Below are 16,444 nucleotides of genomic sequence, written 5' to 3'. Positions count from 1 at the left end.
TATTTCACACTGAGGAGAAGGGCGGCCATATTACTATATATATTACTATATCATCACTGAGGAGAAGGGCGGCCATATTACTATATATATTACTATATCACACTGAGGAGAAGGGCGGCCATTTTACTATATATATTACTATATCACACTGAGGAGAAGGGCGGCCATATTACTATATATTACTTTATCACACTGAGGAGAAGGGCGGCCATATTACTATATATATTACTATATCACACTGAGGAGAAAGGCGGCCATATTACTGTATATATTACTATATCACACTGAGGAGAAGGGCGGCCATATTACTATATATATTACTATATCACACTGAGGAGAAGGGCGGCCATATTACTATATATATTACTATATCACACTAAGGAGAAGGGCGGCCATATTACTATATATTACTATATCACACTGAGGAGAAGGGCGGCCATATTGCTATATATATTAGTATATCACACTGAGGAGAAGGGCGGCCATATTACTATATATATTACTATATCACACTGAGGAGAAGGGCGGCCATATTACTATATATATTACTATATCACACTGAGGAGAAGAGCGGCCATATTACTATATATATTACTATATCACACTGAGGAGAAGGGCCGCCATATTACTATATATATTACTATATCACACTGAGGAGAAGGGCGGCCATATTACTATATATATTACTATATCACACTGAGGAGAAGGGCTGCCATATTACTATATATATTACTATATCACACTGAGGAGAAGGGCGGCCATAATACTATATATATTACTATATCACACTGAGGAGAAGGGCGGCCATATTACTATATATATTACTATATGACACTGAGGAGAAGGGCAGCCATATTACTATATCACACTGAGGAGAAGGGCGGCCAAATTACTATATATATTACTATATCACAATGAGAACAAGGGCGGACTTATTACTATATATATTACTATATCACACTGAGGAGAAGGGCGGCCATATTACTATATATATTACTATATCACACTGAGAACAAGGGCGGCCATGTTACTATATATATTACTATATCACACTGAGGAGAAGGGCGGACATATTACTATATATATTACTATATCACACTGAGGAGAAGGGCAACCATATTACTATATCACACTGAGGAGAAGGGCGGGCATATTACTATATATATTACTATATCACAATGAGGAGAAGGGCGGCCATATTACTATATATATTACTATATCACACTGAGGAGAAGGGTGGGCATATTACTATATATATTACTATATCACACTGAGGAGAAGGGCGGCCATATTACTATATATATTACTATATCACACTGAGGAGAAGGGCGGCCATATTACGCTATATATTACTATATCACACTGAGGAGAAGGGCGGCCATATTACTATATATATTACTATATCATCACTGAGGAGAAGGGCGACCATATTACTATATATATTACTAGATCACACTGAGGAGAAGGGCGGCCATATTACTATATATATTACTATATCACACTGAGGAGAAGGGCGGCCATATTACTATATATATTACTATATCACACTGAGGAGAAGGGCGGCCATATTACTGTATATATTACTATATCACACTGAGGAGAAGGGCGGCCATATTACTGTATATATTACTATATCACACTGAGGAGAAGGGCGGCCATATTACTATATATATTACTATATCACACTGAGGAGAAGGGCGGCCATATTACTATATATATTACTATATCACACTGAGGAGAAGGTCGGCCATATTACTATATATATTACCATATCACACTGAGGAGAAGGGCGGCCATATTACTATATATATTACTATATCACACTGAGGAGAAGGGCAGCCATATTACTATATATATTACTATATCACATGGAGGAGAAGGGCGGCCATATTACTATATATATTACTATATCACACTGAGGAGAAGGGCGGCCATATTACTATATATATTACTATATCACACTGAGGAGAAGGGCGGCCATATTACTATATATTTTACTATATCACACTGAGGAGAAGGGCAGCCATATTACTATATATATTACTATATCACACTGAGGAGAAGGGCGGCCATATTACTATATATATCACTATATCACACTGAGGAGAAGGGCGGCCATATTACTATATATATTACTATATCACACTGAGGAGAAGGGCGGCCATATTACTATATATATATTACTATATCACACTGAGGAGAAGGACGGCCATATTACTATATATATTACTATATCACACTGAGTAGAAGGGCGGCCATATTACTAAATATATTCCTATATCACACTGAGGAAAAGAGCAGCCATATTACTATATATATTACCATATCACACTGAGGAGAAGGGCGGCCACATTACTATATATATTTTTATATCACACTGAGAAGCAGGGCGGCCATATTACTATATATATTACTATATCACACTGAGGAGAAGAGCGGCCATATTACTATATATATTACTATATCACACTGAGGAGAAGGGCGGCCATATTACTATATATATCACTATATCACACTGAGGAGAAGTGCGGCCATATTACTATATATATTACTATATCACACTGAGGAGAAGGGTGGCCATATTACTATATATATATTACTATATCACACTGAGGAGAAGGACGGCCATATTACTATATATATTACTATATCACACTGAGTAGAAGGGCGGCCATATTACTAAATATATTCCTATATCACACTGAGGAGAAGGGCGGCCATATTACTATATATATTACTATATCATACTGAGTAGAAGGGCGGCCATATTACTATATATATTACTATATCACACTGAGGAGAAGCGCGGCCATATAACTATATATATTACTATATCACACTGAGGAGAAGGGCAGCCATATTACTATATATATTACTATATCACACTGAGGAGAAGGGCGGCCATATTACTATATATATTACTATATCACAGTGAGGAGAAGGGCGGCCATATTACTATATACATTACTATACCACATTGAGAAGAAGGGCTGCCATATTACTATATATATTACTAGATCACAATGAGGAGAAGGGAAACCATATTGCTATATATATTACTATATCACACTGAGGAGAAGGGCGGCCATATTACTATATATATTACTATATCACACTGAGGAGAAGGGCGGCCATATTACTATATATATTACTATATCACAATGAGGAGAAGGGCAGCAATATTACTATATATATTACTATATCACACTGAGGAGAAGGGCAGTCATATTACTGTATATATTATTATATCACACTGAGGAGAAGGGCGGCCATATTACTATATATATTATTATATCACACTGAGGTGAAGGGCGGCCATATTACTATATATATTACTATATCACACTGAGAAGAAGTGCGGCCATATTACTATATATATATTACTATATCACACTGAGGAGAAGGGTGGCCATATTACTATATATATTACTATATCACACTGAGGAGAAGGGCAGCCATATTACTATATATATTACTATATCACACTGAGGAGAAGGGCAGTCATATTACTGTAAATATTACTATATCGCACTGAGGAAAGGGGCAGCCATATTACTTTATATATTACTATATCACACTGAGGAGAAGGGCGGCCATATTACTCTATATATTACTATATCACACTGAGGAGAAGGGCGGCCATATTACTATATATATTACTATATCACACTGAGGAGAAGGGCAGCCATATCACTATATATATTACTATATCACACTGAGCACAAGGGCGGCCATATTACTATATATATTACTATATCACACTGAGGAGAAGGTCGGCCATATTACTATATATATTACTACATCACACTGAGGAGAAGAGCAGCCATATTACTATATATATTACCATATCACACTGAGGAGAAGGGAGGCCATATTACTATATATATTTCTATATCACACTGAGAAGAAGGGCGGCCATATTACTATATATATTACTATATCACACTGAGGAGAAGAGCGGCCATATTACTATATATATTACTATATCACACTGAGGAGAAGGGCGCCCATATTACTATATATATTACTATATCACACTGAGGAGAAGGGCAGCCATATTACTATATATATTACTATATCACACTGAGGAGAAGGGCGGCCATATTACTATATATATTACTATATCACAATGAGGAGAAGGGCGGCCATATTACTATATATATTACTATATCACACTGAGGAGAAGGGCGGTCATATTAATATATACATTACTATACCACATTGAGGAGAAGGGCTGCCATATTAATATATATATTACTAGATCACATTGAGGAGAAGGGCGACCATATTACTATATATATTACTATATCACACTAAGGAGAAGGGCGGCCATATTACTATATATATTACTATATCACACTGAGGAGAAGGGCGGCCATATTGCTATATATATTACTATATCACACTGAGGAGAAGGGCAGCCATATTACTATATATATTACTATATCACACTGAGGAGAAGGGCTGTCATATTACTATATATATTATTATATCACACTGAGGAGAAGGGCGGCCATATTACTATATATATTACTATATCACACTGAGGAGAAGGGCGGCGATATTACTATATATATTACTATATCACACTGAGGAGAAGGGCAGCCATATTACTATATATATTACTATATCACACTGAGGAGAAGGGCAGCCATATCACTATATATATTACTATATCACACTGAGCACAAGGGCGGCCATATTACTATATATATTACTACATCACACTGAGGAGAAGAGCAGCCATATTACTATATATATTACTATATCACACTGAGGAGAAGGGCGGCCATATTACTATATATATTACTATATCACACTGAGTAGAAGGGTTGTCATATTACTATATATTACTATATCACACTGAGGAGGAGGGCGGCCATATTACTGTATATATTACTATATCACACTGAGGAGAAGGGCGGCCATATTACTATAGATATTACTATATCACACTGAGGAGAAGGGCGGCCATATTACTATATATATTACTATATCACACTGAGGAGAAGGGTGGCCATATTACTATATATATTACTATATCACACTGAGGAGAAGGGCGGCCATATTACTATAGATATTACTATATCACACTGAGGAGAAGGGCGGCCATATTACTATGTATATTACTATATCACACTGAGGAGAAGGGTGGCCATATTACTATATATATTACTATATCACACTGAGGAGAAGGGCGGCCATATTACTTTATATATTAAATATCACACTGAGGAGAAGGGCGGCCATATTACTATATATACTACTATATCACACTGAGGAGAAGGGCGGACATATTACTATATATATTACTATATCATCACTGAGGAGAAGGGCGGCCATATTACTATATATATTACTATATCACACTGAGGAGAAGGGCGACCATATTACTATATATATTACTACATCACACTGAGGAGAAGGGCGGCCATATTACTATATATATTACTATATCACACTGAGGAGAATGGCGGCTATATTACTATATATATTACTATATCACACTGAGGAGAAGGGCGGCCATATTACTATATATATTACTATATCACACTGAGGAGAAGGTCGGCCATATTACTATATATATTACTATATCACACTGAGGAGAAGGGCGGCCATATCACTATATATATATATATATATATATATATATATATTACTATATCACACTGAGGAGAAGGACGGCCATATTACTATAGATATTACTATATCACACTGAGGAGAAGGGCGGCCATATTACTATATATATTACTATATCACACTGAGGAGAAGGGCGGCCATATTACTATATATATTACTATATCACACTGAGGAGAAGGGCGGTCATATTACTATATACATTACTATACCACATCGAGGAGAAGGGCTGCCATATTAATATATATATTACTAGATCACATTGAGGAGAAGGGCGACCATATTACTATATATATTACTATATCACACTGAGGAGAAGGGCGGCCATATTACTATATATATTACTATATCACACTGAGGAGAAGGGCGGCCATATTACAATAGATATTACTATATCACACTGAGGAGAAGGACGGCCATATCACTATATATATATATATATATATATATATATATATATATATATTACTATATCACACTGAGGAGAAGGGCGGCCATATTACTATAGATATTACTATATCACACTGAGGAGAAGGGCGGCCATATTACTATATATATTACTATATCACACTGAGGAGAAGGGCGGCCATATTACTATATATATTACTATATCACACTGAGGAGAAGGGCGGTCATATTACTATATATATTATTATATCACACTGAGGAGAAGGGCGGCCATATTACTATATATATTACTATATCACACTGAGGAGAAGGGCGGCCATATTACTATATATATTACTAAATCACACTGAGGAGAAGGGCGGCCATATTACTATATATATTACTATACCACATTGAGGAAGGGCTGCCATATTAATATATATATTACTAGATCACATTGAGGAGAAGGGCGACCATATTACTATATATATTACTATATCACACTGAGGAGAAGGGCGGCCATATTACTATATGTATTACTATATCACACTGAGGAGAAGGGCGGCCATATTACTATATATATTACTATATCACACTGAGGAGAAGAGCAGCCATATTACTATATATATTACTATATCACACTGAGGAGAAGGGCAGTCATATTACTATATATATTATTATATCACACTGAGGAGAAGGGCGGCCATATTACTATATATATTACTATATCACACTGAGGAGAAGGGCGGCCATATTACTATATATATTACTATATCACACTGAGAAGAAGTGCGGCCATATTACTATATATATATTGCTATATCACACTGAGGAGAAGGGTGGCCATATTACTATATATATTACTATATCACACTGAGGAGAAGGGCAGCCATATTACTATATATATTACTATATCACACTGAGGAGAAGGGCGGCCATATTACTATATATATTACTATTTCACACTGAGGAGAAGGGTGGCCATATTACTATATATATTACTATATCACACTGAGGAGAAGGGCGGCCATATTACTATATATATTACTATATCACACTGAGGAGAAGGTTGGCCATATTACTATATATATTACTATATCACACTGAGGAGAAGGGCGGCCATATTACTTTATATATTAAATATCACACTGAGGAGAAGGGCGGCCATATTACTATATATACTACTATATCACACTGAGGAGAAGGGCGGCCATATTACTATATATATTACTATTTCACACTGAGGAGAAGGGTGGCCATATTACTATATATATTACTATATCACACTGAGGAGAAGGGCGGCCATATTACTATATATATTACTATATCACACTGAGGAGAAGGTTGGCCATATTACTATATATATTACTATATCACACTGAGGAGAAGGGCGGCCATATTACTTTATATATTAAATATCACACTGAGGAGAAGGGCGGCCATATTACTATATATACTACTATATCACACTGAGGAGAAGGGCGGCCATATTACTATATATATTACTATATCATCACTGAGGAGAAGGGCGGCCATATTACTATATATATTACTATATCACACTGAGGAGAAGGGCGGCCATATTACTATATATATTAGTATATCACACTGAGGAGAAGGGCGGCCATATTACTATATATATTATTATATCACACTGAGGAGAAGAGCGGCCATATTACTATATATATTACTATATCACACTGAGGAGAAGGGCGGCCATATTACTATATATATTACTATATCACACTGAGGAGAAGGGCGGCTACATTACTATATATATTACTATATCACACTGAGGAGAAGGGCAGCCATATTACTATATATATTAATATATCACACTGAGGAGAAGGGCAGTCATATTACTATATATATTACTATTTCACACTGAGGAGAAGGGCGGCCATATTACTATATATATTACTATATCACACTGAGGAGAAGGTCGGCCATATTACTATATATATTACTATATCACACTGAGGAGAAGGGCGGCCATATTACTATATATATTACGGTGGCCATATTACTATATATATTACTATATCACACTGAGGAGAAGGGCGGCCATATTACTATAAATATTACTATATCACACTGAGGAGAAGGGCGGCCATATTACTATATATATTACTATATCACACTGAGGAGGAGGGCGGCCATATTACTATACATATTCCTATATCACACTGAGAAGGGAGGCCATATTACTATATATATTACTATATCACACTGAGGAGAAGGGTGGCCATATTCCTATATATATTACTATATCACACTGAGGAGAAGGGCGGCCATATTACTATATATATTACTATATCACACTGAGGAGAAGGGCGGCCATATTACTATATATATTACTATATCACACTGAGGAGAAGGGCAGCCATATTACTATATATATTACTATATCACACTGAGAAGAAGTGCGGCCATATTACTATATATATATTACTATATCACACTGAGGAGAAGGGTGGCCATATCACTATATATATTACTATATCACACTGAGGAGAAGGGCAGCCATATTACTATATATATTAATATATCACACTGAGGAGAAGGGCAGTCATATTACTATATATATTACTATTTCACACTGAGGAGAAGGGCGGCCATATTACTATATATATTACTATATCACACTGAGGAGAAGCTCGGCCATATTACTATATATATTACTATATCGCACTGAGGAAAGGGGCAGCCATATTACTATATATATTACTATATCACACTGAGGAAAGGGGCAGCCATATTACTATATATATTACTATATCACACTGAGGAGAAGGGTGGCCATATTACTATATATATTACGGTGGCCATATTGCTATATATATTACTATATCACACTGAGGAGAAGGGCGGCCATATTACTATATATATTACTATATCACACTGAGGAGAAGGGCGGCCATATTACTATATATATTACTATATCACACTGAGGAGAAGGGTGGCCATATTACTATATATATTACTATATCACACTGAGGAGAAGGGCGGCCATATTACTATAGATATTACTATATCACACTGAGGAGAAGGGCGGCCATATTACTATATATATTACTATATCACACTGAGAAGGGTGGCCATATTACTATATATATTACTATATCACACTGAGGAGAAGGGCGGCCATATTACTTTATATATTAAATATCACACTGAGGAGAAGGGCGGCCATATTACTATATATACTACTATATCACACTGAGGAGAAGGGCGGCCATATTACTATATATATTACTATATCATCACTGAGGAGAAGGGCGGCCATATTACTATATATTACTATATCACACTGAGGAGAAGGGCGGCCATATTACTATATATATTACTATATCACACTGAGGAGAAGGGCGGCCATATTACTATATATATTACTATATCACACTGAGGAGAAGGGCGGTCATATTACTATATATATTATTATATCACACTGAGGAAAAGGGCGGCCATATTACTATATATATTACTATATCACACTGAGGAGAAGGGCGGCCATATTACTATATATATTACTATATCACACTGAGGAGAAGGGCGGCCATATTACTATATATATTACTATACCACATTGAGGAGAAGGGCTGCCATATTAATATATATATTACTAGATCACATTGAGGAGAAGGGCGACCATATTACTATATATATTACTATATCACACTGAGGAGAAGGGCGGCCATATTACTATATGTATTACTATATCACACTGAGGAGAAGGGCGGCCATATTACTATATATATTACTATATCACACTGAGGAGAAGGGCAGCCATATTACTATATATATTACTATATCACACTGAGGAGAAGGGCAGTCATATTACTATATATATTATTATATCACACTGAGGAGAAGGGCGGCCATATTACTATATATATTACTATATCACACTGAGGAGAAGGGCGGCCATATTACTATATATATTACTATATCACACTGAGAAGAAGTGCGGCCATATTACTATATATATATTACTATATCACACTGAGGAGAAGGGTGGCCATATTACTATATATATTACTATATCACACTGAGGAGAAGGGCAGCCATATTACTATATATATTACTATATCACACTGAGGAGAAGGGTGGCCATATTACTATATATATTACTATATCACACTGAGGAGAAGGGCGGCCATATTACTATATATATTACTATATCACACTGAGGAGAAGGTTGGCCATATTACTATATATATTACTATATCACACTGAGGAGAAGGGCGGCCATATTACTTTATATATTAAATATCACACTGAGGAGAAGGGCGGCCATATTACTATATATACTACTATATCACACTGAGGAGAAGGGCGGCCATATTACTATATATATTACTATATCATCACTGAGGAGAAGGGCGGCCATATTACTATATATATTACTATATCACACTGAGGAGAAGGGCGGCCATATTACTATATATATTAGTATATCACACTGAGGAGAAGGGCGGCCATATTACTATATATATTATTATATCACACTGAGGAGAAGAGCGGCCATATTACTATATATATTACTATATCACACTGAGGAGAAGGGCGGCCATATTACTATATATATTACTATATCACACTGAGGAGAAGGGCGGCTACATTACTATATATATTACTTTGTCACACTGAGGAGAAGGTCGGCCATATTACTATATATATTACTATATCACACTGAGGAGAAGGACGGCCATATTACTATATATATTATTATATCACACTGAGGAGAAGAGCGGCCATATTACAATAGATATTACTATATCACACTGAGGAGAAGGGCGGCCATATCACTATATATATATATATATATATATATATATTACTATATCACACTGAGGAGAAGGGCGGCCATATTACTATAGATATTACTATATCACACTGAGGACAAGGGCGGCCATATTACTATATATATTACTATATCACACTGAGGAGAAGGGCGGCCATATTACTATATATATTACTATATCACACTGAGGAGAAGGGCGGTCATATTACTATATACATTACTATACCACATTGAGGAGAAGGGCTGCCATATTAATATATATATTACTAGATCACATTGAGGAGAAGGGCGACCATATTACTATATATATTACTATATCACACTGCGGAGAAGGGCGGCCATATTACTATATATATTACTATATCACACTGAGGAGAAGGGCGGCCATATTACTATATATATTACTATATCACACTGAGGAGAAGGGCAGCCATATTACTAGATATATTACTATATCACACTGAAGAGAAGGGCAGTCATATTACTATATATATTATTATATCACACTGAGGAGAAGGGCGGCCATATTACTATATATATTACTATATCACACTGAGGAGAAGGGCGGCCATATTACTATATATATTACTATATCACACTGAGAAGAAGTGCGGCCATATTACTATATATATATTACTATATCACACTGAGAAGAAGGGTGGCCATATTACTATATATATTACTATATCACACTGAGGAGAAGGGCAGCCATATTACTATATATATTAATATATCACACTGAGGAGAAGGGCAGTCATATTACTATATATATTACTATTTCACACTGAGGAGAAGGGCGGCCATATTACTATATATATTACTATATCACACTGAGGAGAAGGTCGGCCATATTACTATATATATTACTATATCACACTGAGGAGAAGGGCGGCCATATTACTATAAATATTACTATATCGCACTGAGGAAAGGGGCAGCCATATTACTATATATATTACTATATCACACTGAGGAGAAGGGCGGCCATATTACTATATATATTACGGTGGCCATATTACTATATATATTACTATATCACACTGAGGAGAAGGGCGGCCATATTACTATAAATATTACTATATCACACTGAGGAGAAGGGCGGCCATATTACTATATATATTACTATATCACACTGAGGAGGAGGGCGGCCATATTACTATACATATTCCTATATCACACTGAGGAGAAGGGAGGCCATATTACTATATATATTACTATATCACACTGAGGAGAAGGGTGGCCATATTCCTATATATATTACTATATCACACTGAGGAGAAGGGCGGCCATATTACTATATATATTACTATATCACACTGAGGAGAAGGGCGGCCATATTACTATATATATTACTATATCACACTGAGGAGAAGGGCAGCCATATTACTATATATATTACTATATCACACTGAGAAGAAGTGCGGCCATATTACTATATATATATTACTATATCACACTGAGGAGAAGGGTGGCCATATTACTATATATATTACTATATCACACTGAGGAGAAGGGCAGCCATATTACTATATATATTAATATATCACACTGAGGAGAAGGGCAGTCATATTACTATATATATTACTATTTCACACTGAGGAGAAGGGCGGCCATATTACTATATATATTACTATATCACACTGAGGAGAAGCTCGGCCATATTACTATATATATTACTATATCGCACTGAGGAAAGGGGCAGCCATATTACTATATATATTACTATATCACACTGAGGAAAGGGGCAGCCATATTACTATATATATTACTATATCACACTGAGGAGAAGGGCGGCCATATTACTATATATATTACGGTGGCCATATTGCTATATATATTACTATATCACACTGAGGAGAAGGGCGGCCATATTACTATATATATTACTATATCACACTGAGGAGAAGGGCGGCCATATTACTATATATATTACTATATCACACTGAGGAGAAGGGTGGCCATATTACTATATATATTACTATATCACACTGAGGAGAAGGGCGGCCATATTACTATAGATATTACTATATCACACTGAGGAGAAGGGCGGCCATATTACTATATATATTACTATATCACACTGAGGAGAAGGGTGGCCATATTACTATATATATTACTATATCACACTGAGGAGAAGGGCGGCCATATTACTTTATATATTAAATATCACACTGAGGAGAAGGGCGGCCATATTACTATATATACTACTATATCACACTGAGGAGAAGGTCGGCCATATTACTATATATATTACTATATCATCACTGAGGAGAAGGGCGGCCATATTACTATATATATTACTATATCACACTGAGGAGAAGGGCGGCCATATTACTATATATATTACTATATCACACTGAGGAGAAGGGCGGCCATATTACTATATATATTACTATATCACACTGAGGAGAATGGCGGTTATATTACTATATATATTACTATATCACACTGAGGAGAAGGGCGGCCATATTACTATATATATTACTATATCACACTGAGGAGAAGGTCGGCCATATTACTATATATATTACTATATCACACTGAGGAGAAGGGCGGCCATATCACTATATATATATATATATATATATATATATATATACTACTATATCACACTGAGGAGAAGGACGGCCATATTACTATAGATATTACTATATCACACTGAGGAGAAGGGCGGCCATATTACTATATATATTACTATATCACACTGAGGAGAAGGGCGGCCATATTACTATATATATTACTATATCACACTGAGGAGAAGGGCGGTCATATTACTATATACATTACTATACCACATCGAGGAGAAGGGCTGCCATATTAATATATATATTACTAGATCACATTGAGGAGAAGGGCGACCATATTACTATATATATTACTATATCACACTGAGGAGAAGGGCGGCCATATTACAATAGATATTACTATATCACACTGAGGAGAAGGGCGGCCATATTACTATATATATTACTATATCACACTGAGGAGAAGGGCAGCCATATTACTATGTATATTACTATATCACACTGAGGAGAAGGGCGGCCATATTACTATATATATTACTATATCACACTGAGGAGAAGGGCGGCCATATTACAATAGATATTACTATATCACACTGAGGAGAAGGACGGCCATATCACTATATATATATATATATATATATTACTATATCACACTGAGGAGAAGGGCGGCCATATTCCTATATATATTACTATATCACACTGAGGAGAAGGGCGGCCATATTACTATATGTATTACTATATCACACTGAGGAGAAGGGCGGCCATATTACTATATATATTACTATATCACACTGAGGAGAAGGGCAGCCATATTACTATATATATTACTATATCACACTGAGGAGAAGGGCAGTCATATTACTATATATATTATTATATCACACTGAGGAGAAGGGCGGCCATACTACTATATATATTACTATATCACACTGAGGAGAAGGGCGGCCATATTACTATATATATTACTATATCACACTGAGAAGAAGTGCGGCCATATTACTATATATATATTACTATATCACACTGAGGAGAAGGGTGGCCATATTACTATATATATTACTATATCACACTGAGGAGAAGGGCAGCCATATTACTATATATATTACTATATCACACTGAGGAGAAGGGCGGCCATATTACTATATATATTACTATTTCACACTGAGGAGAAGGGTGGCCATATTACTATATATATTACTATATCACACTGAGGAGAAGGGCGGCCATATTACTGTAGATATTACTATATCACACTGAGGAGAAGGGCGGCCATATTACTATATATATTACTATATCACACTGAGGAGAAGGGTGGCCATATTACTATATATATTACTATATCACACTGAGGAGAAGGGCGGCCATATTACTTTATATATTAAATATCACACTGAGGAGAAGGGCGGCCATATTACTATATATACTACTATATCACACTGAGGAGAAGGGCGGCCATATTACTATATATATTACTATATCATCACTGAGGAGAAGGGCGGCCATATTACTATATATATTACTATATCACACTGAGGAGAAGGGCGGCCATATTACTATATATATTAGTATATCACACTGAGGAGAAGGGCGGCCATATTACTATATATATTATTATATCACACTGAGGAGAAGAGCGGCCATATTACTATATATATTACTATATCACACTGAGGAGAAGGGCGGCCATATTACTATATATATTACTATATCACACTGAGGAGAAGGGCGGCTACATTACTATATATATTACTTTGTCACACTGAGGAGAAGGTCGGCCATATTACTATATATATTACTATATCACACTGAGGAGAAGGGCGGCCATATTACTATATATATTATTATATCACACTGAGGAGAAGAGCGGCCATATTACAATAGATATTACTATATCACACTGAGGAGAAGGGCGGACATATCACTATATATATATATATATATATATATATATATATATATTACTATATCACACTGAGGAGAAGGGCGGCCATATTACTATAGATATTAATATATCACACTGAGGACAAGGGCGGCCATATTACTATATATATTACTATATCACACTGAGGAGAAGGGCGGCCATATTACTATATATATTACTATATCACACTGAGGAGAAGGGCGGTCATATTACTATATACATTACTATACCACATTGAGGAGAAGGGCTGCCATATTAATATATATTACTAGATCACATTGAGGAGAAGGGCGACCATATTACTATATATATTACTATATCACACTGCGGAGAAGGGCGGCCATATTACTATATATATTACTATATCACACTGAGGAGAAGGGCGGCCATATTACTATATATATTACTATATCACACTGAAGAGAAGGGCAGTGATATTACTATATATATTATTATATCACACTGAGGAGAAGGGCGGCCATATTACTATATATATTACTATATCACACTGAGGAGAAGGGCGGCCATATTACTATATATATTACTATATCACACTGAGGAGAAGGGCGGCCATATTACTATATATATTACGATATCACACTGAAGAGAAGGGCAGTCATATTACTATATATATTATTATATCACACTGAGGAGAAGGGCGGCCATATTACTATATATATTACTATATCACACTGAGGAGAAGGGCGGCCATATTACTATATATATTACTATATCACACTGAGGAGAAGGGCGGCCATATTACTATATATATTACTATATCACACTGAGGAGAAGGGCGGCCATATTACTATATATATTACTATATCACACTGAGGAGAAGGGCAGCCATATTACTATATATATTACTATATCACACTGAAGAGAAGGGCAGTCATATTACTATATATATTATTATATCACACTGAGGAGAAGGGCGGCCATATTACTATATATATTACTATATCACACTGAGGAGAAGGGCGGCCATATTACTATATATATTACTATATCACACTGAGAAGAAGTGCGGCCATATTACTATATATATATTACTATATCACACTGAGGAGAAGGGTGGCCATATTACTATATATATTACTATATCACACTGAGGAGAAGGGCAGCCATATTACTATATATATTAATATATCACACTGAGGAGAAGGGCAG

General features: G+C 35.7%; 1 protein-coding gene across 1 annotated transcript in view; it reads right to left on the bottom strand.

Annotated features, from left to right (window-relative positions):
• Nucleotides 1-16,444, bottom strand: part of GYS2 (glycogen synthase 2) — a 234,890-nt gene that overhangs the window by 163,908 nt on the left and 54,538 nt on the right. The window lies entirely within an intron of this gene.

Source organism: Phyllobates terribilis, unplaced genomic scaffold (genome assembly GCF_046119375.1).
Source record: "Phyllobates terribilis strain yellow unplaced genomic scaffold, ASM4611937v1 Scaffold_10__3_contigs__length_209671492, whole genome shotgun sequence".
Taxonomy (NCBI): domain Eukaryota; kingdom Metazoa; phylum Chordata; class Amphibia; order Anura; family Dendrobatidae; genus Phyllobates; species Phyllobates terribilis.
This window is presented reverse-complemented; position numbering and strand designations above follow the sequence as displayed.